This window comes from Lepus europaeus, chromosome 6 (assembly GCF_033115175.1).
Source record: "Lepus europaeus isolate LE1 chromosome 6, mLepTim1.pri, whole genome shotgun sequence".
In the NCBI taxonomy this organism is placed as follows: Eukaryota; Metazoa; Chordata; class Mammalia; order Lagomorpha; family Leporidae; genus Lepus; species Lepus europaeus.
The window spans coordinates 33,933,917-33,957,156 of record NC_084832.1 but is presented as its reverse complement, the minus strand read 5'-3'; positions in this window follow the sequence as shown (position 1 = coordinate 33,957,156).

Sequence of the window (23,240 nt, the reverse complement as noted above, 5' to 3'; positions counted from 1 at the left end):
AAAACTTAAGGGGGAAGGAGAGAAGAAGGTGGGGGCACCTAAAAGATGGGCCGGGAAACCGAGTTATGAATTTATATTTTAAAAGATTGAGAAACTTTTCTTTGATTTGCATTTTCATCTGAGCTAATTGATGCTTTGGAAAACTCAGAGTATTTCAAAGCACCAGCCTTTTTTAAGTCCAGGCAAACGCTCTCATGTTTCTTCCCAGATCGCTCAACCACATCTCTCCAGCTCTCGCAAGACATTAATATGTAATCTCCACCGAGCCAAGAATCTGGTCACGCAGTGAGTGGCAGCACCATAGTAACATCACTGATGAGTGGATGGAGGGATTGATCACCCTCCTCCCACCTTCCCCAACATTGCACTTAGGGACTTGCTATTTCTATAAATCAAAGAAAAGTGTGTGTGAATCATGTGCTGTTCTCTGTGTGCATCTGATTCTGAGAAGAAACACTCTCTCCTCCCCTGATAATCATCAATAATCTCAAACCGCAGAGAGTAGGATCCTCAGCAGACAGACATCTGCAAAGAAAAGAAAAAAGCTCTAGCCCCAGCCATCCAGAACATTCTGGCAGGAAGTTCAGTGTGGCCTCAGATACACCCAGACCTACCACTCCCCCCTCTTCCTCTTGCAGGGGATTGGGATGGGTGGTTAACAGAAGAGTCACTCCAGAGGGCGGCAAGATGGCGGAATAGGCAGGAAGCACACTTAGTCCGGGGGGAGAGAAAGTTTAATATAAGTGGAGATACTGCATGGTCAAGGAAGAGTAGGGGATGAAACAGCAGAGGAAACTCTTCCGGAACTACTGATTCACAGTGGACCTGCGTGGAGAGCGTGGGAGCCCAAGTTCGGGACACCAGCGGCAGACTCAACGCACCAGCGCTGGAACGCGAGGTGAGCCGAACCTCCATAGCCCGAGATACCAGCGGGCAAGCAGAAAGAGGAGGCTAGAGGGAACGAGGCTTGAAACTCCGTGGGGAAAAGTTCACCAGGCTAACTAGAAGAGAGAGAGGAAAAAAATAAAAAAAGTGACCGATACAGACACAAGTTTCTCTCTCTCCGCTCACCTCTCAAAGGCGAGCAAGACAGAGCAGGCGCCATTTTGGACATACGTCATAAGCAGGGCGACCTCAGGTCTGCACCAGCCCTGAGCCTAGCAGAAAAACCTGACTCTGGCGGGAGGGGTGAAATAACAGGAGATTAGCATCTAACTTGGCAACCCAGTGGGAGACTGCAGGAGAATTGGAGCCCACACTGAGGGCAGCAGAGATTCCCTGTGTGGTCCTTGGGAAAGAGCTTCCAATCTCTGGCTCCTGTGGGTATATCATTTGCCTGCTAACTACCTGCAATTACGTTCAGCTGTGCGGAATTACTTCCCTTTTGAATCAACAAAAGAAAGAGACATTTACCACACCTAACCTGGGAGTGTCATCCTTGACACACCCTCAACCCTGAGGAACCAAACACAGCTCTCAGTCCACACTCATCTCAAGCCTCTAAGGCTCCACTGAAAGCAGACAGTCCACTTAATATAGAGCCATAGTGTAACAAGAAAAAACACCACAGTGAAGAAACCAAATATCTCCAACATGCCAAACAACAAACGCAAAAACCAAGCTAACAAGAACAAGGAAGAAACTATGACGCCCCCAAATGAAAAAGACACCCTAATTCAAGATTATGAAGATGATGAGATCAAAGAAATGCAAGAAGCGGATCTCAAAAAATTGATAAGAACATTAAGAAGTTCTCAAAAACAAATTCTTGAACTACAGAAATCCTTCATGGACAAGATAGAAAATCTCTCTCGTGAAAGTGAAATATTAAGGAGGAATCAAAATGAAATGAAACAACTAGTGGAACAAGAAACTCTGATAGTGACTAGAAATCATAATGAAATGAAGAGTTCAATAGAGCAAATGACAAACACATTAGAGAGCCTTAAAAACAGAATGGGCGAAGCAGAAGAGAGAATATCAGACTTAGAAGACAGAGAGCAGGAAAGGAAACAGGCAAACCAAAGAAAAGAAGAAGAAATTAGAAATCTAAAAAATATTGTCGGGAATCTACAGGATACTATTAAAAAACCCAACATTCGGGTTCTAGGAGTTCCTGAAGGCATGGAGAGGGAGAAAGGATTTGAAGGCATTTTCAGTGAGATACTAGCAGAAAATTTCCCAGGTTTGGAGAAGGACAGAGGCATCTTAGTACAGGAAGCTTATAGAACCCCTAATAAACATGACCAAAAGAGATCCTCACCACGGCATGTTGTAATCAAACTCACCACAGTGAAACATAAAGAAAAGATCCTAAAAGGTGCAAGAGAGAAACGTCAGATCACTCTTAGAGGATCTCCAATTAGACTCACAGCAGACTTCTCATCAGAAACCCTACAAGCTAGAAGGGAATGGCGAGACATAGCCCAGGTACTAAGAGAGAAAAACTGCCAGCCCAGAATACTATATCCTGCAAAGCTCTCATTTGTGAATGAAGGTGAAATTAAGACTTTTCATAGCAAACAGAAACTGAAAGAATTTGTTGCCACTCGTCCTGCCCTGCAAAAGATGCTTAAAGATGTCTTACACACAGAAACATGGTCACCAATATGAAAGAAGGTAAAGGAAGGAAACCTCACAGCAAAAGATCACAGGAAGCTCAATTTCTCTTTGACATAGAATTAAACTCTGATGCTCTGTTAAAGCAATGTGTTAAAGTAATCTATTATGTTCTCTTGATGTCTGTTAAATTCTAATTGTTCAAAAACAGCTGAATTTTTATTAAGAGCTATGGGTTATTTAAATATGTGCTTTTTTCAAAAATTTGAATAATCACCTTGTAACAATGATCAAATTTGGTCTATGTTATGTCATGATTTTAAGAAATCTTATTTCAACCAGATATTTTGGATTTTGAGCCTTCTTGGCATTCTTGACAGACATTCAAAAAATCAAAGTTTCAAACAATCTGGTCTCTAAAATTTCCAGTAAATCCTGGACTTTGGTTTTTCCAGTTTGGGCCCAACTGAAAAAATCGAAGGACCTATGTCTCTCATCTTATAGAGACACCAACTAATCAGTCTATTTGGAGTATATTAGAAGTACTGTCAAGATGTGATGTGGTACCAGACTTTAAGTTTCTATAATGGAAAATGCTATTAATACAAATGTTTGAGAATTAAAAAGTCTAATGATCTTGTGTTACTAGACATGATAGTTATCTTAATGAGAAAGCCCCAGAGGCTTAAAGGGTTAAATACTTGTAAAATCCTACAGGTGCTTTCAAAAATACTGTGAAGTAAGCAAGTGCCTCTTGTTGGTTGATGAGTTTATAATTTTAAACATGGCGACTTAAAGTCTTTTGTCATCCACAGTTATATATGATGTGCTGCTCATAAAACTAAAGCGTTATTGGTTCTGTGTTTAGCTGTCCTCCTATAGGTTCCTATGGACTTTTTCCAGCCACTTTTATTGTATTCAGTACTTTGGGATGGCTCTGTAAACAGATGAAGCCAATAATGTATTAACAGTACCAACTGAGAGAAAGTATGGTTAACTGAGGTTACTAAAAAGAAAAAGCAATTCAAATCAATTGGCAATCTACAAAAAGAGTTAAAGATTTTAAAAGCTATTATTAAAATTGCTATATTGGTCTATTATGCTATATTATATGTGTGTACATATTGTATGTCCACATGGGGAAATTTTATTAAGAGTTTTATTTTAAATGGCTTATAGATAAGATTGTCCATAAATTTAAGCTGCTAAAATCAATCAAAGATACATTTTAATTTGTGGGACTTGAATCTGTGTATCATATGTTTTAGACTTGTTGGTAGAAAGAAACAAAACATTTTAGATGGTTGTGCTTAAGTTTACTGGCTAAACAAACTACACCATGTTAGATATTTAAGAGGTGTTTTCAAATACATGATTCTTAAAATTTATAGAAGGCATTGGACCTTCTGGTAAATGTTTTCTTAAGTTGTTATCTAATGGTTGAAACAGTTTGCTAAGTATTCATGTGATATTGCTATTGTCAGCAAGCGATCTAGGACTTGCTCCCTCATTTCTCTATGCTAAGCCCAACTTGTTCTTTCATTTCTCTATTCTCTTCAAGGTAGGAAACTAATTCTATTATGAAGAAATCTGTAGGATGCACAATTTAATCTTTAGACCTTATAAAAGAGATGGCTAACATTTTTCTGCAATAGCATAGCCAAAATAAGAACTCAAATAATAATCTCATAGCTAGATTCACTTCGCCATCAGCCAAGTATACAGTAAGTAGAAAAAAACCTCCCTTTCAGACCAAAGGGAAAGAAAGTTTTAAAGTGAGAATATAATTTTCCTCATGGGCATTGTCTACCTTAGAAAAACTACTACAGAACATGCCTGTGACTATAGACTTGTAGTTCAGGCCACAGAAAATTAGAGATGGGACACGGGCACTCCCTTGACTTGCATCCTCTGGTCTGCTTTAATACAAACCAGGAGGAAAAGAAAGCTTGGCATCAGAAGCAATGGGTGGCAGGCCTATTAATGGCTGATCTGTACAGTGATCTGCCCTCAAGGAGACCCAACAGGCCAGTCCACTGCAGTGGCTTTCCATGTGGTAAGCCTGGGCTTCAGCAGAAGTCAGCTTGTGAAGAGCCCTGGCAGCTCTGCCAAGAGTTGGATCACTGGACATGGACCTGCCCTGGAGTCGAAGGATGCCCAGGTCAGAGCCACAGATCTTATTGGCTCTAAGCTGAAAAGCCCTTCACTCAGCCCAACTTCCAAAGTGACCACTGCAGCTGAGGGGATGGTCAAGTAGGGTCAGCAACATTGCAGGCAGAACTGTAAATTTCTTGTTAGAGATGCCCCCTGCCTTTACCTGGCCAGCTCTCCTCCCAGGCCAGCCAAGTAATGAAAGTCAACAGAGTGCCTTCACCTAGGAGGTTCACACCTCCCTTAGGATATACCCCATGTGAAGAGATAGATAGGTCTGGGCCTCTGAATTTACAAGGCCTAAAGCCCACCAGATTATTATCAAGCCCCTTCTATCAGGTTCTATTTGCCTCTCAATCAGAAAACTTAATTGTAGCTTAGACAGCACCTTTCTTAGCTCCTCTAATAATGACTCTGTCCTTTGTTCTAGGCCCTGTCTAGTGCACTTGGGCCTCATTCCTTTGTAATCATAACCTCTACTCTACCACTAATGGCTCTACTCCCAACATATGTGTACTGATGGTCCTCTTCCCCACTTAATGCTGTATAATTGTTCAAACCTGGTAAATGCCACTCTTAGGATCATTGGTTACTATCCTCACTCTGTCTTTTATGACCTTGTCTAAATATGATCAGAGTCGGCAAACTTGGAAGGCTTCCATAGCCTTGGCAACTCATGACGACAGCCTGGGATGGTTACTGGCGCCATAAACTAGAGTGTCAATTTGTTGGGTCAACAACAGGAGCCACTGTGCACTTGCTCCTCATGTGGGATCTCTGTCCTTAATGTGCTGTACATTGTGATTTAATGCTGGAACTAGTACTCAAACAGTATGTTTCACTTTGTGTTTCTATGTGGGTGCAAACTGTTGAAATCTTTATACTAAATTGATCTTCTGTATATAAAGAGAATTGAAAATGAATCTTGATGCAAATGGAAGGGGAGAGGGAGCGGGAGAGGGGAGGGTTGCGGGTGGGAGGGAAGTTATGGGGGGGGGGGGGGGAAGCCATTGTAATCCATAAGCTGTACACTGGAAATTTATATTCATTAAATAAAAGTTTAAAAAAAAAAAGAAAAAAAGAAAAAAAAAAGAAATGAAGATAGTAGCAATCAACAGAGTTATTATACAGACTTAACAAACAATTTCTACATATAAACTTTAAAAAGACAAATACTCCAACTTAAGAAATTGTTATTTAATGCTATAATTAGTACTCCAATGGTAGTTTTTTCACTTTGTGTTGCTATATGGGCAAACTGTTGAAATCTTTACCTAATATGTACTAAACTGATCTTCTGTATATAAAGAGAATTGAAAATGAATCTTTATGTGAATGGAAGGGGAAAGGGAGGGGAGGGGGGAGGGTTGTGGGTAGGAGGGAAGTTATGGGAGGGGGGAAGCCATTGTAACCCATAAGCTGTACTTTGGAAATTTATATTCATTAAATAAAAGTTAAAAAAAAAAAAAAAAAACAGAAGAGTCACTCCAATCCTATCTGGTAATGAAAGACGTCATAAAGTTAGCAAGTCACCCTGGGCAGATCCATCCTGCAAGTTTTAATATTGCCATTCAACTGTGAGGTGCTCATGAGTGCAAATGAGGGGCCTGTGTTTGGCATAGTGGTGGTTCTGTCATCCCATATGGGCAATTGTTCATGCCCCAGCTGCTCCACTTCTGATTCAGCTCCCTGCTAATGGCTAGGGAAATACATCAGAGTATATCCTAAGTGTTTGGGCCCCTGACACCCATGTGGGAAACCTGGATGGAGCTCCTGACTCCTGGCTTTGGCTTGTCCCAATGCTGGTCAAACATAAGATGTAAAATCTCTCTTTCTCTGTCTCTCCCTCTCTCTCTCTCTCTAACTTTTCCTTTCAAATAAATAAATAAATCTTTTTTAAAAAAAAAAAAAAGGAGAGTAATTAGGCAGGAGCGGGAAATCCAGCTTGTAGGTTTTAAAACAAATAGCATAGTAATCATTATATGCTATAACATCTTTGCTAAACATTTTGCTGACACTCCTTTCCCAGTTTCTTAACTGAGGTCTTAAACTGTCATCAGCTCTTCATTAATACAAAACTTCCATCCAAACTTCAACCTCTTCTGCAAAGAATCCTACTTATTGAGTACAATTCTCTAAGTCCAAGTGTAGTAATTACTCCCAGGAATTAGTGCATTGATAGACTAGAGAAATTAAACTTATATAGGTTGATGATAGTGTGCCTATCAGTCTCAATGAACCACAGGAATAGAGTCCTTCAATCTTTTTTTTTTTTTTTTTTTTTTTTTGGACAGGCAGAGTTAGACAGTGAGAGAAAGACAGAGAGAAAGGTCTTCCTTCCGTTGGTTCACCCCCCAAATGGCCACTACAGCTGACACACTGCGCCAATCCAAAGCCAGAAACCAGGTGCTTCCTCCTGGTCTCCCATGAGGGTGCAGGGCCCAAGCACTTGCGCCATCCTCCCCTACCTTCCTGGGCCACAGCAGAGAGCTGGACTGGAAGAGGAGCAACTGGGAACCGGCGCCCCAACCGGGACTAGAACCTGCAGTACTGGCACCACAGGCAGAGGAATAGCCTAGTGAGCTGTGGCGACTGCCCAGTTCTTCAATCTTGCAACTGCCCCCACCCATCCCCACCAAGCACTCGACATTCTTTCCACAGGACTCCCTCCCTTCCAAGTCACTCCTCTGCTGCCCAGGCCATAAGAATATGTGTTTTTCCATAAGCAACCTCTGAGAAAGGAAACATGCAGTTTAACAAGCATTTGCTCCCCCAAAAGATTGGACATTTACCTTTCTATACTTTCTCCAAGAGCCAAAATTAAATGAGTACCTTAACCTGGTTTACTAAATTAAGCAATGAAATGTATTCAAGTTTCCCCCTTCTGGTCTAGCCTATGTTTTTCCTTAAGCTTTTGCTTACCCATTACTTCATTGTCATCAGGAGCACAAGTAAAACAATCACAACAAAAAAGCCTATGAAAAGCAATTGCTATACTAGGGAGGTTTTCTTTTCCCTGAGATCTCAGAAATTTTAAGTTCAACTTCTTTGATGTTCCACCCATGATGTTGCATAGTACATCACAACTCCTTTTTTTCTTATTATATATAGTTTTAATACCCTGAGAAAGAAAAGTGCTGAACTCTATCTGATATTTTACTGAACTCCTGAACTATTATGAGTTAAGTATGACAGATGCCCTAATGCTTGAGCTAGGGAAGTAGTTCTTTTAGTTCAGGCAAGGATTGTTTCCATTAAAAACCAGAGACCTCAGTTCTAACCCCGGCAACGGCTTCTCCACATGATTAATTATTTTTATGTGCACTGTAGTCCAGTAGGGAAGTGTCAGTGTGCCTTAGGACGCAGATGCTTTCACACAGATTCTTTTGCCTACTTTGTCCTACCCTCTGTCTTCATCTAACAAAATAATCACTGTACTTTGGTGTCAGATATTTTTAAAAGTCCTTACGAGTTTCCCAGTTTAAATAGTGCTTCTGTCCAGCACCATTTTCTTGAAGAATTCTATGTTAGTGTCACTAAGCTTGTAGAAACATAGAAAGTTAAGATAGAAAAATTCAATCAGTAACATGACTTTCCCATTTTTATAGATAGTATGATTGGCTTCATGTATACCCACGGGTTAATAAACCATATTCCTTAGAATTATTGCCTATTTGGTTCCAATATTTTTCTTAACACTTCAGAACTAATGGCTGAGTTCTACCTGACAGGAAGAGGACCACTGATAATCTCTTCACATATAACTTTGTGAAAATTAAATGTTTTCTAGGATATTTAGAAAGAGGTAGACATTTTAAGAAATTAAGAGATTTTGTTTGTTTTGAACAAATTTAGTGCATTTTCCAAACCAGTTCTTGTTTTGGAAGATAAAAACTGCATCTCTATCCAAGAGGCAGATATACAAAATATTCTCCTTGGTTTTGACTTTTATCTTGCACCATGAAATTTCATTATGGTGCTACCCCTCAATAATTTGTTTCCAGCCACCAGTGTATACAAGAGCTAGAATCTATAGAAATGTGTGTCATCCTCTATTTTGGTTGTTATCTCTAATTTCTTCTGAGAATAGTTAAAACTGGTTTTAAAGTTAAGTTTTCAAAGTTGTCATATTAATTGTTGCTCCTGCTTGCTTGTGGCTCTCTTAGTGAAGAAAAACGAAAAACAGAAAAAAGGAGAAGGAGGAATAAGCAGTGCATCATCATTTTCTAAGTCATGATTATATGTTAGGTGTTGGGCTAGATACTTTTTTTTAAAGATTTTATTTACTTATTTGAGAGGTAGAGTTATAGACAGTGAGAGATAAAGGTCTTCCGTCCATTGGTTCATTCCCCATATGGCTGCAATGGTCGGAGCGGCGCCAATCCAAAGCCAGGAGCCAGGTGCTTTTTCCTGGTCTCCCACACAGGTGCAGGGGCCCAAAGACTTGGGCCATCTTCTACTGCTTTCCCCAGGCCAGAGCAGAGAGCTGGATTGAAAGAGGAGCAGCTGGGACTAGAACTGGCGCCCATATGGGATGCTGGCGCCTCAGGTGGAGGATTAACCTACTGCACCACAGCGCCAGCCCCGAGCTAGATGCTTTCTATCAATTATTCCTAATGTTCCTGTCTACCCTGTCACTTGTCTCATTTTACATTTAAGGAAATTATGACTCGGAAGTATTAACTGATATGTCAGAAGCCACACAGATGCTAACTGGCAGAGTTGAAATGATCTCTCTCCACTTTCCAGTGCAGTACCACCTGGAGGATATTAGCATCTCTGCTATAGCCAAGTGTCAGGTCACTCAAAGCCTCACAACAGCCTCCCAAGCCTATAATCAAAACACAGGTATCAGCTACTCACTCACCAAGTAGTTAATATTAGAGCTAAATTACTCCAGCTTAAGGATTTGATAGGTATCAAAAAACAAATGTTCTGATAGGGCAGAATGGAAACTAACTTTCACTAAAGATCCATCATACACCAAGGGCAGGGCATTCATTCTCACAACTCCAACACTGGTGCACTTGAAATTTCCCTCCACCATAATATGCTCAAGATGTGAATGAATATTTTTAGAAAGGCTTTAGTGAAAGAAGGAAGAACAATATTAATAATTATAGTGAAAATTAATATTTCCATAATTCTTGGTAATAACTTGCATGGATCACTTGGAGGGGGAAGAGTGAAAGGCTTAGAAGTAAACCACTACAGGCAAAACTTTACCTGAGTTGATAAACACTTTTTTTTTTTTTTGACAGGCAGAGTGGACAGTGAGAGAGAGAGAGACAGAGAGAAAGGTCTTCCTTTTGCCTTTGGTTCACCCTCCAATGGCCGCTGCGGCCGGCGCACCACACTGATCCGATGGCAGCAGCCAGGTGCTTCTCCTGGTCTCCCATGGGGTGCAGGGCCCAAGCACCTGGGCCATCCTCCACTGCACTCCCTGGCCACAGCAGAGAGCTGGCCTGGAAGAGGGGCAACCAGGACAGAATCCGGCGCCCCGACCAGGACTAGAACCTGGTGTGCCGGCGCCGCAAGGCGGAGGATTAGCCTAGTGAGCTGCGGCGCCGGCCTCTTTTTTTTTTTTTTTAACTTTTATTTAATGAATATAAATTTCCAAAGTACAGCTTATGGATTACAATGGCTCCCCCCCATAACTTCCCTCCCACCCGCAACCCTCCCCTTTCCCGCTCCCTCTCCCCTTCTATTCACATCAAGATTCATTTTCAATTCTCTTTATATACAGAAGATCAGTTTAGTATATATTAAGTAAAGATTTCAACAGTTTGCCCCCACATAGCAACACAAAGTGAAAAAACGCTGTTGGAGTACTAGTTATAGCATTAAATAACAGTGTACAGCACATTAAAGACAAAGATCCCACATGATATATTTTTTAAAAATTAATTAATTTTCTATGCAATTTCCAATTTAACACCAGTTTTTTTTTATTTTCCATTATCTTTATAGAAGATCAATTCAGAATATACTAAGTAAAGATTTCATCAGTTTGCACCCACACAGAAACACAAAGTGTAAAAATACTGTTTTAGTATTAGTTATAGCATCACTTCACATTGGACAACACATTAAGGACAGATCCCACATGAGAAGTAAATACACAGTGACTCCTGTTGTTGACTTAACAATTTGACATTCTTGTTTATGGCATCAGTAATCCCCCTAGGCTCTAGTCATGAGTTGCCAAGGCTATGGAAGCCTTTTGGGTTCGCCGACTTCGATCTTATTCCGACAGGGCCATAGTCAAAGTGGAAGTTCTCTCCTCCCTTTAGAGAAAGGTACCTCCTTCTTTGATGGCCCCGTTCTTTCCACTGGGATCTCACTCACAGAGATCTTTCATTTAGGTTTTGTTTTTTTTTTTTTTTTTTTCCCAGAGTGTCTTGGCTTTCCATGCCTAAAATACTCTTATGGGCTCTTCAGCCAGATCCGAATCCCTTAAGGGCTGATTCTGAGGCCACAGTGTTATTTAGGACATCTGCCATTCTATGAGTCTGCTGTGTCTCCCACTTTCCATGTTGGATCGTTCTCTCCCTTTTTGGTTTTATCAGTTAGTATTCGCAGACACCAGTCTTGTTTGTGTGATCCCTTTGACTCTTAGATCTATCAGTGTGATCAACTGTGAACTGAAGATGATCACTTTGACTAGTGGGATGGCATTGGTACATGCCACCTTGATGGGATTGTGTTGGAATCCCCTGGCACATTTCTAACTCCACCATTTGGGGCAAGTCCGATTGAGCATGCCCCAAATTGTACATCTCCTCCCTCTCTTTTTCCCACTTTTATATTTAACAGGGATCACTGATAAACACTTTCAATTTCTCATTTTCTCTATTTACTCTCAAATTCTGGCTATGAACATATGATTTAACACATATTTATTGAATATAGAAAAGTATAATAAAATATAAATGCCATACTTCTAACACAGCATTCATCCTATCCCACTAATGAATATTTTTAAAAAGTTTTGATCCAGTTCAAATTATATTTTCTGTGTATCCCACCAGGTTAGGTGTTCAAAGTTTTGTGAAAAATGCAAAGATGTGTAAGACACATTGGAAATATAGTAAGAGTGCAAGTAATTTCAGATCATGTTGATCACAATTGTAAGGATGAAGAATAAATAAGACCATAAAACCCAGACAAGATCCAATCAAGTCCAAAATAAGGAAGCTTTAGCTTCTAACTTTTTGACTGTAATGTTATAAATTTCTCTTCACTGTAACTCAGAAATTTTCAGGATTTGATTCACTTAGTCTATACCATCTCTATCATTTAGACTGAATCATCTAAAAAATAAGATGAATCATGGTCTGGAATTCAGAAAAACAGAAAAATCAAGGAGGTGCTTCAATGGAACTTAGGTATTCATGCATAAAGTATGACTGGGTTCATTTACAAGCCACTTCCTACCTCAATTTTATGGTAGCACCTACGCTACACAAAAGAGAAATCCAAAATTAAGAAAAAGCAACTTGCCCAGGATCACAAGAGGTAAAGGAGTGAAGACAATTGATTTTGGACTCTGACTCAAAATCTCATATACATAATGCCACGTTCTTAAAAAATGTTGCTCCACTATTTTAAGGTCATCAAAGGTAAAGAAAATTAATTTTGGGAGCATTTTATACTTGAAATTTCTGATTAACTCTATCTCCTTATTCTACTGCTTATGACATATTCTGAAAAGTATAATCTGGTTTAAATTATCAGATACTAAAATTACTCCTATTTCACATTTAGCTTTTTATTTTAAAAGCTCTGAAACTTAAACTATTAATAACAGATGAGTATGATATTTTTTTTGAAATCAAGATGTCTCTAGATTTGATTCTGACAGTTTAAAGAAGTTATTGAATTATTTTAAGCAGAAATATATCATGATTACTGAAAGGCCATGGATGTTAAGAATAAAAATTACAGTGACCAGAGTTTCACAGGCAACAAAATTAAAAACAGACAAATGGAACTACATCAAACTAAATACTTTCTATAGGAATTGGTATTGTGGCACAGTAGATTGGGCAATCACTTGCAAAACCTGTATGCTATACTGGAGTACTGGTTTGAGTCACAGGTTCTCCACTTCTGATCCAGTTTCTTCCTAATGCATCAGGGAAGACAGCAGAAAATGGCCAAAGTGCTTGGGTCCCTGCCAAACATGTATAAGACCTGGATGGAGTTCCTGGCTCCTTGCTTTGGCCTGGTCTAGCCCTGGCCGCTTGGGGAATGAAAGATGCTCTCTCATTCTGTCTGTCTGTCTCTGTGTGTGTGTGTGTATCTGCCTGTCTTTGTTATTCTGCCTTTCAAGTAAGTAAGTAAATAAGTAAATAAAAAAATAAATTTTTTTAGAAAAAGTTTATATACAGCAAAGGAAATAATCAACAAAATTAAAAGGCCACCTACAGAAAATACCTGAAAGCCATGTATCTGGTACAAGTCTAGTATAAAATATATAAGGAATTTAGACAACTTCATAGCTAAAACCAAATAATCAAAAACTGGCCCCCCAAAAACAAAACAAAACAAAAAAAACCTGAGTAGACATTTTTCCAAAGAAAACATGCAAATAGTCAACCCCCATGTAAATAGTCAACATTACTGGTCATCTGGGAAATGCAAACCACAGGAGAAAGCATGTCATACCTGTTAGGGTGGTTACCACCAAAAAGGTAAGACACAATAAATGTTGACAAGGGTGTGGTATAAACTCATTTTAAAAAGAAGACCCTGCCATTTGAGACAATGTGGATGGACCTGGCACAGGAAGACAAATGCTGCATGCTGCCACTTATGTGTGGAATCTAAAGAAGTCAGACTCAGAAACAGTGGAAACGTGGTTGTCAGGAGCTGGAGATGGGTACAGGTCAAAGTGTATAAAATTTAACTTATAAGATGAATAAGTTCCAGAGACTTAAAATTCAGCATGGTAACTAGCTAATAATGTATTATATACTTAATGGTGCTAAGAGAGTACATATTAAACATTTTTAGCATGCTAACAAAATAGTCACTGGATGAGGTGATAAATATGTTAATCATGGTCATAATAATGAATACATTTATCAAAGCATCATATTGTACACTTTAAATAAAAGCATTTTTGTATTAAAAATAAATTAAGCCAGCGCCGTGGCTTAACAGGCTAATCCTCCACCTTGCGGCACCGGCACACCAGGTTCTAGTCCCGGTTGGGGTGCCGGATTCTATCCCGGTTGCCCCTCTTCCAGGCCAGCTCTCTGCTATGGCCCGGGAACACAGTGGAGGATGGCCCAAGTGCTTGGGCCCTGCACCCGCATGGGAGACCAGGAGAAGCACCTGGCTCCTGGCTTCGGATCAGCACAATGCACCAGCCGCAGCGGCCATTGGAGGGTGAACCAACGGCAAAAAGGAAGACCTTTCTCTCTCTCTCTCTCTCTCTCTCTCTCTCTCTCACTATCCACTCTGCCTGTCAAAAAAATTAATTAATTAATTAAAATTATAACAAAAATACTAGGGCTTAGGGTGTTCGTCAAGGATAATTAAGAAAGCCAAAAGGACAAGTTGCAATGATATTGTAAAAGGCTTTATTTGCAGTCCTAAATAGTTCAAAAATGAAAGGCTACTGCTAGTCAAAACTAAAAATAAAATGTCTTTAAATAGAGGAGTGGCATGATGGCATTTAATCTTGAAGGTAAAGCCCCAGTAGTAGCAAAGGGTAGATTGGTGTGGACAGTGATTGGCAGCAGAAAGACCAGTTGGGAGGCTAAGGTAATAATTCAGGCTCAAGACTGCTCAAATCTGGGCAGGACAGAAAGGCAAGAACAGTTTGGACAGACATTTATAAGGAGAATTTTTTTTTATGGATTGGAGTTGGGAACTAAGAGGGCAAATGAAGATGGAATAATTATGTGTTACAGAGAAGGGTCTCAGAAGGAGGACTGGGTGTCAGATGAAAGACAACAAACTCAGCATGTAGTATTTGACTTTGCTGCAGACTCCATAGATGTATAGACATTGTCCAGTGGGTAGCTGGAAGGAAAGATCTGGAGCTCAACATAAATGCTGTTAAATAATGAACTGAACCCACCTTGCTCTGAAAAAGTCCTGGCCTTTGAAAGGCTTTTCAAAAAGAAGATGGAGTCTTGCTCTCTTCCATCATCCTGTGTTCATATCCATTCCCTTCCAGGCAGTGACTTAATCCATATATTAGAAGAAAATTGCTGTAATTAAATTTTTTTCATCAATACTATACAGTAGCAGAAGACTAAGGGTTATAAACATCTTTATAATTGAAATCTTCTGCCTGGAGCAGGCATTTGGACTAATGGTTAAGACATGGACTAGGACATCAGAGTATCTGGGTCCAATTACTTGGCTCTAGCTCCTGACTCCAGCTTCCTGCTAATGCAGACCTTGGGAGGCAATAGTGATGACTCAGACATTTGGGTTGTTGCTGCTACCCACGTGGAAGACTGGAAGACCTGGATTGAGTTCCTGACTCCTGGCTTCTGCCCAGAACAGTTATTGTGGGCTCTTGGGGAATAAACCAGCTGATGGGTGCACTCTCTCTCTCTCTCTCTCTCTCCTGCTCTCGCTCGCTCTCTCTCCTCCATTTTCCTTTCTCCAAAATAAATAAAAATTAAAAAATAAATAATCTATGAGAGGAATGACTATGTTTCAATATTTTCTTGAAAATGATCCTATTTATTTAAGAAATACTTTTCTGTATGCCTATTATGCATCAGGCACTGTGCAAGGTCCTAGGAATATAATAGGAAGCAGAAATGTATATAAATCCAGTTCAAAGGATTTTTCCAGTCAATGGAAAGAGACAAACCTCACTCAAATAATCACACAGGTGTAATTGAGGGCCCTAAGAGGAACAGAGTCCACAGTTCTGTGAGATATAAAAGAAAAAGTCACTGTCCTAGAGAAGACCTCTTCAAGAAGCTGATAGATGATGCTTGAGTCAAATTCTGGAGGATGAATAGGGCATGGCTGAAGAAAATGAGGAGAGAAAGACCCTGGTGAGAGAGCATGATGAACTTGGGAAGCTGGAGTAAGACCTTCGAGGTCGTGCACACCAGTGAGGAAGAGGGAAAGGAATGCTGTAAGCCAGCGTTAGAGATGCAGGCAGGGGTTGCAGGCCTTATAAAAAGATTATTCTTTAAACCAAGAGCAGTGGAGCAACTGGAGGATTTGTGCAGAGGGATGACATGATCCAATGTTCATCTGAGGAAATTTTTGCCTAACAATGCAAAGGACAGACTGGCTCCCTGCTTGCCTTGGTTAAAATGTTAATCAACGCTGCTCTTTTTCAAGGTTGATTTTTTTTCTCTTCCTTTCATCTTTGCAGAATGCTTAGAATGGGGTTGGATCAAGCGAGGGCAGACTTGGAAATGAGTCTTGTGTAAGATTCCATTACCATCCTCCTGGTACTGTGGACAGCTTTGTAATTCTTAAAGTGGAAGGGTTGACTACTTAGAAATCCATGTCCAGTACGGAGTGTGTGATGGGAAAAGCAAGGTCACCCTGGCTCCAATTCCCACAGTGCCACTTTCAGGCTAGAAAACCATGAGAAAATCATTTAAAATCCTCCCAATGTAGATTCTGCATCTTAAAATTAAGGCAGAACAATGGGCAGCCTCCTTTCCACCCTTCTGATTCTGTTTAACGAAAATGAAAAAAAAAAAAATACCACAATTCTTAAAACCCTATATGTTTCCATAGGCAAAGAAAACCATTGACACAATGAAATTCATGTCTATAGTAGAGCGTGTGGATATATTCTCTAAAATGCAATGTATTTTTAACCCACCTTTTAAAATTAGACTTTATATGTGAAGCTAAATGCGTGCTCCCATTTATTTCTACTTATTAGTGAGTATAAATACTTTGAAATTTGTCTTTGGGCTCTTACAAATCCTGGAATAGGTACACTGTCTCCTTTTTATGTGAACCAGGTATGCAAATAATTAACAGAATTATTGGTAGTTTTTTTTTCATAATCTCAAATCCATAAAGAATATGTAGCTAATTTAAGCTTCACTGTATTAAACTTTAGAATACACCATAAAATACTGATACTACAACTTGCATCAAACAAGTAAACATTTGTTATAGGGACAGTAAAATTTACTTTTCACAAAAGGAGCCTACAGTAATAATGCATTCAATTCTATTTCCCAGAATGCTTCTTAAGTATGTTAATAAAGTCTTTATTGTGTCTGCTTATAAAAGTCGCCACCATTTCCCATTAGAAAGTCTCTGTTTATTCATCAAACATTTACTGACAGTGACTGCTGGGAGCAGCCTCAGATTTCCACTCCATTACACGTTTGTGGCATAAAGCACATTAATTATAGATATATTACAATATTCAACTCATTGAGGAAAAATTAGATGATCAAGGCTCATTTTCCTTGACAATAAGCAAGTTAATGAAAATACTAATTACCTGATGATGAAGTGGAGCCTTCAGGATTGAATGCTTAGCATCTATAAAAAGAGTTCTGTGAATCCAGCACAGAATATTAAAGCCAGAAGCATAGGAAGTCTATGAGGGGCACTTGTAATTGCCCAGTGCCCCTTAATCTGAGAGAAAAGGGTAGTGAGAGATGAGGCAGAGTTTGGGAAGTCATTTGGAAGAATTCATTGAAAAATTATACTACTTATCTAAAATTTTTAAATTAATATTATCTGGAACACAAATCAACGTCATTGCAAATGGTTATACAAAGAATAGTCTCATTGTCAGTGGGGACACGTCATCTTTTAGTTACCCATCTTATAATAGTGGAACTATTTTCAGCCATTTTAAAATTACAAAGGAGAAACTCTCTATTAAAAATTCCTTCTCTCTATTGGAAATTTGGACTGAACAGTGAAATTTCTAGGCACAGGGAATTCAGTTCACAGTAAAAAAAGGGGTTTGGGACCCCCCAAAACAGGGCCTTTCTAAGTAAGAATATAAAAAGATGATTAACATCATTTGTTACCATGGGAATGTGAATTAAAAGTGAAATACCTTTACATATCTTTCAGAGTGGACAAAATGTTTTTAAAACTTCACAATACCAATTTCTGGCCAGGATGTGATGCAGTAGGAATGCTTATTCATTGGGATGTAAAACTGTATAACCACTTTAAAAGAGAATCTGGCAGTTTCTTACAAAATTAAATGTAGTCTTAACATGATCACACATATTTACTCAACTAATCTGAAAACTTATGTCCACATAAAAACCTGCACATAAATGTTTATATCAGCTTTTTCATGTTCACCAAAAACTGAGACAACCAAGATTTCTTTCAGTCAGTGAATAGATAAACAAAGTATGGTATGTCGACATAATGGAATACTATTTGGCAACAATAACATAGTGGGCTATCAAGCCCCATAAAAAATTTGGATGAATGTTAAATGCATGTTTCTAACTGAAAAGGCTGCATACCAAACTCATATGATTCCAATTATATAGTATTCCATGGGAAATGCAAAACTATAGAGATCCTAAAGAGACCAGTAGTTGCCAGGGAATGAGGAATGGGAGGTGAGGATTAAATAGATGAATTCAGCTATCAGAGCAATGAAATTATCATGTATAACACTATAATGATGAATTAATGGCTCTGTGTGTTAAAACCCTAGAATTTACAGCAATGAGAATGAATCTTGATTAGACAACTTTAAAAAAAAATATGCAGGAGGCTGGAATATGCCAAGATGAAACACCAAATGTGACAAAAGAATTTAAGTGTAGAGGCAGGTATTTGGCACAGCAGTTAAGCCGTTGCTTGGGACTCTCATACCCCATATAGGAGTGCTTGAGTTTCAGTCCTGGATCTGCTTCCAGTTCCAGCTGCCTGCTAATGTGGGAGACAACAGGTAGTGGTTCAAATGGTTGGGTGCCTGCCACCCACTTGGGAGACCTGGATTAAGTTCTGGGTTCTTGGCTTCAGTTTAGTCAAGGTTCAGCTGGGCATTTTGAGAGTGAACCAAAGGATGGAAAATCTCTCTCTCTAGCACTCTCTCTCTCTCTCTTCCTTTTAAATAAAATGAAAATAAATATTTTTAAATAGTCTAAGTGCATTAGCAGTGTAACTAAAGGGGATGATGGAAAAACACTATAACTTAAATAATTTAGAAATAAGTATAGTCTGTAAGACTACAGCAAAAAATACTACATATAAACACTGCACTCTAGTTGATAAAGTTGTTTTCCACAATAGTATGGGTTCAGAATTCTGCAACCACTATGCATGTACACTAGAATTAAATAATTAGGCAAATGATAGATAGCAAAAGTCACATTCTCACTGCTGGAATGGAATATTGTAGATAATCAAGGAAAGTAATCTAGAATGATCCTTACAGTAGATTAGAGTTAGATATCAGCATATTTTCAGTTTAAATGTAGGTACAGATAGTTCTATCCATAGACAGGTACATTCTACATAAAATGTACATATTTATATTGCATATTTTTAAAAACAAAAGTATAATGGCAGGAGTATCTCAAAGGGATACAGGTGCCAGTTGGAAGAGTTCCCAATGACTAAAGCTGAAAGTATTTGAGCAAAAGGTTAAAGTAGTATTTTTGCATTATAACAAAGAGAATTAAATGATTATTTTTTAGTCCCTACTGAACAGATAAACAAATACATGTGCAAGAAATGGCAAATCTCTCATAATGTATGCAGCTATTCCTCTCTCAGGGAGGTGGAATATAACTACTTCCTCATTAAGTGAGGGTTCACATAGGGGAAGGAAAGTAACTTTAGAGCAAGGATATCTGACATTCCCTGAGCCAGGTGATCAAGTTTGATATCAACAGTAGTAAATCACATTGAAAAAATCTGTATGTACCCTTGACATATTATAAGAGCACTTAATTTCTATAGTCTCCCTCTCTAGTATCTCTGTGATCCTCCTTCCAAGAATGTACTTCAATCTTAATTCCAATTAAGGGGTATCCTACAAAATGTCCTCAAAACTGTCAGGGTCATCAAACTCAAGGAAAATTGAAGCAACTGTCACATCCAAGAAGAAACTTAAGATGTGACAACTAAATGTGTGTGGTATCCTAGACGAGATCCAGGAAGAGAAGAGTGGTAGCTGAAAACTGAGAAATATGAATAGAATATGGCTCTTGGTTCATAATAATGTAGCAATATTATCTGATTGACTGTGACAAATGTACCACTCTAATGTAAGAGGTTATTAATATGGAAGGGGTGGATGCAGGGCCTAGTAATAAGTCACCAAATGAGACACCTGCTTCCCACATCAGAGTGCTTAGGTTCAATGTTCACTTCTTACTCTTAAGTCCAGCTTCCTGCTAATGAAGACTCTGAAAGACAGCACTAATGGCTCAAACAATGGAGTTTCTGCCACTAACATGGGAGTTCTGGATTGAGTTCCGGGCTCTCAGTTTCCATGGCTTTGGCCTCATCCCAACCCAGGCCAGCATTTGGAAAGTGAATCAACCAACAGGAGCTGTGTGTGTGTATCTCTGTATGTGTGTGTATCTGTATCTTTGCTTTGTAAATAAATAAAGAATAGGGTAGGTCAGTTTGGCACACAGGGAATTTTATGTGTTATTTTTGCAATTTTTCTACAAATATAAAAATGTTCTTTAAAAAGGGGTTTATTTTTCCAAAAAATTGAGGCCTTTTCCACACTCACTGGAATTACTTCTTTGATTTCTTAATATGGCCATCTAAATCAGAATAAGCAAACTGCTGAGTATATCTTCTGATTTCATTCCAGCATCAATTTGCATTTTCCATGCTCTTTTGAATTCAGCTAATGGTTCTGCATAGCCTCTTCCTTTTCCTGTGCATTAGCCATTGAACAAATTCCAAATCACTCTGCTTCAGAGTGGCCAGAGATCCCATTTGATGGATGGACATTTCACACACCTGTTTTTTGGGGTCTTTGATTGATGTGCTGAGCTATGTCTAGTATAATTTCTCCTAACAGAGAAGAGAGGAAAAACATGGTGCAAGTTGTAATCCAGTTTGCTGCTAATTCAAAAGGTTTAATTTAGAAAGAGTTCCTTAATAATTCAACATGGACAATTCCTTGATTCCCATTGACTTTCAATTCAATCAGAAAAGCCACGTCTTGGATTTTCCATTATTATGAAGACTGATGTATTTTATAAGAGCAAACAACTATTCTGGCAGATTAATGGTCCTTCTTGTCACCCTGCAGTGAAAGCTTATTTGGAAATCTTGTGAAAGCACTTTGAATCCAAACAATTTAATCAGCTGACCACCAGTGACTTTAACACACTCCTCTGTCCCTGGGTCAGCTCTTACAACCCTTGCCTATCAAAGTGCAGCAAGATCTTGGGATAGATGGTGCCTCTCCTGAATTAAGTGTCACCTATGGTAAAATGTCCAAGCACTTGGCGTTGAGACAAGTGAACTCACTCATTTCAGATTTCACATTTACTCTGGAAGATACTTAACTTCTAAAGCCTTTATTTTCCCTCCATTAAATGGGAACAATAATAATTGCCTGGCCTGTGCTATAAACCATATGGGAAGATCATGAATTTATTCAACAAATATTTCTTTTTTATCTATTTTTTATTTTTTCTCCCAGAAACCTTTTATTTAAGGACTACAAACTTCATATATTTCATAATTACAACTTTAGGAACATGGTGATTCTTCCCAGCATACCAACCCACTCACGCACTCTCCCTCTTCCTCCTCCCTCTCCTATCTCCATTCTCATTTTTCACTAAGATCTATTTTCAAATTAACTTTATATACATATCATTAACTCTATGTTAAATAAAGAGCTCAATAAATATTATGGGGAAAAAACTGTTCCTCAACAGTCAAGACAAGGGCTGTTCAAAGTCTCTGCTTCTCAAAGTGTCAATTTCACTTCTATAGATGACCTTCTAGGTTCTCTATTAATTATCATGGGTCAGAGAGAACATATGGTGTTTGTCTTTTTGGGACTGGCATATTTCACTAAATATGATGTTTTTCCCTGGAGCACTGAACAGAGCTCCCTGGCCACATTCACCACATGTCTCTGGGTATTCACTGAAAAAGCAGACACTCCATTATGCCACAGATGCATGGCTTAAAGATAAAGTCAACAAATATTTCTTGAGTACCCACAATGGTGCAGGTAGTGTGGAAGACAATGAACTGCAATAGTTAAGGGAGAAAAAAAGAAAATTGTTGATCTTAAGGAACTTAAAATCTGGGGCTGACACTGTGTTGTAGCAGGTTAATGCTGCCTACAGTGCTGGCATCCCATAAGGGCACCAGTTTGAGACCCAGCTGCTCCATTTCTGATCCAGCTCCCTGTTTATGTGCCTGGGAAAGCAGTGGAAGATGGCCCAAGTCCTTGGGCCCCTGCACCCACATGGGAGACCTGGAGGAAGCTCCTGGCTACTGGCTTCAGATCAGCCCAGCTCCCACCACTGTGGCCATTTGCAGAATGAACCAGTAGATGGATGATCTCTCTCTCTCTCTCTCTCTCTCTCTCTGTGCCTCTGCCTCTTTATAACTCTGTCTTTCAAATAAATAAATAAATCTTTTTTAAAAAAACATAAAATATATAGGACTTGGTTATTAAAAGTAGAAAAAGCAGTTATGAGGATAAAGAAACTTGGTGAGGGATAATTTTAAATATGGAGATCCAAATAAGCCTCACTGCAGGCATTGTGGTGCACCAGGTTAAGCTACAGCTTGCAACACCTGCAGCCTATATTGGCCATCTTCCATTGCTTTTTTCATTAGCAGGGAGCTGGAAGGGAAATAGAGCAGCTAGGACACAAATCGGCATTCATATGGGATGCCAGCATCGTAAGCAGCAGCTTTACCCACTATGCCACAATGCAGGTCCCTACTGTACACTTCTGATCCAGCTTCCTGCTAATTCTCTGGTGGAATTCTCAGCTGCTGTCTTTGGCCTTTCCCATTCCTAACTGTTGAAGGCATCTGGGGAGTGAACTAGAGGATGGAACATCTCTCTCTCTCTCTCTCTCTCTCTGTCTCTGTCTCTGTCTCTCCTCTCTCTCTGCCACTTGGCCTTTCAAATAAATAAATAAATACATCTTTAAAGAAAAACAAATTTTTTAAACACAGCCTCCACTTGATAAAAAAAAAATAAGTTCTCACTTGAGAAGAGACATTTGAGAAAAGAGCTGAAGGAGGTGAGGGAGACAACCAGGAAGGTATCTAAACAAAGTACCTTTCAGGAGAGAGAAGCAGGGGATTCAAGAGTAGAGGGGAGAGGCCCACATTGTGGTGCGCCCAATTAAACTCCTGCTTGAAAAGCCAACATCTCACATTGGAGTCTAGGCTGTTTTGCTTTCAATCCAGCTTTCTGCTAGTATATGTGGGAAGGCATTGGAAGATGCCTCAAGTACTTGGATCCTTGCATCCAAGACCCAGATGGAGCTCTTGGCTCCTGGCTTTCAGTTGACCCAGCCTTGACTATTGGAGCCTTTTGGGGAGTGAACCAGCAGATGGAAGCTCTCTTTATG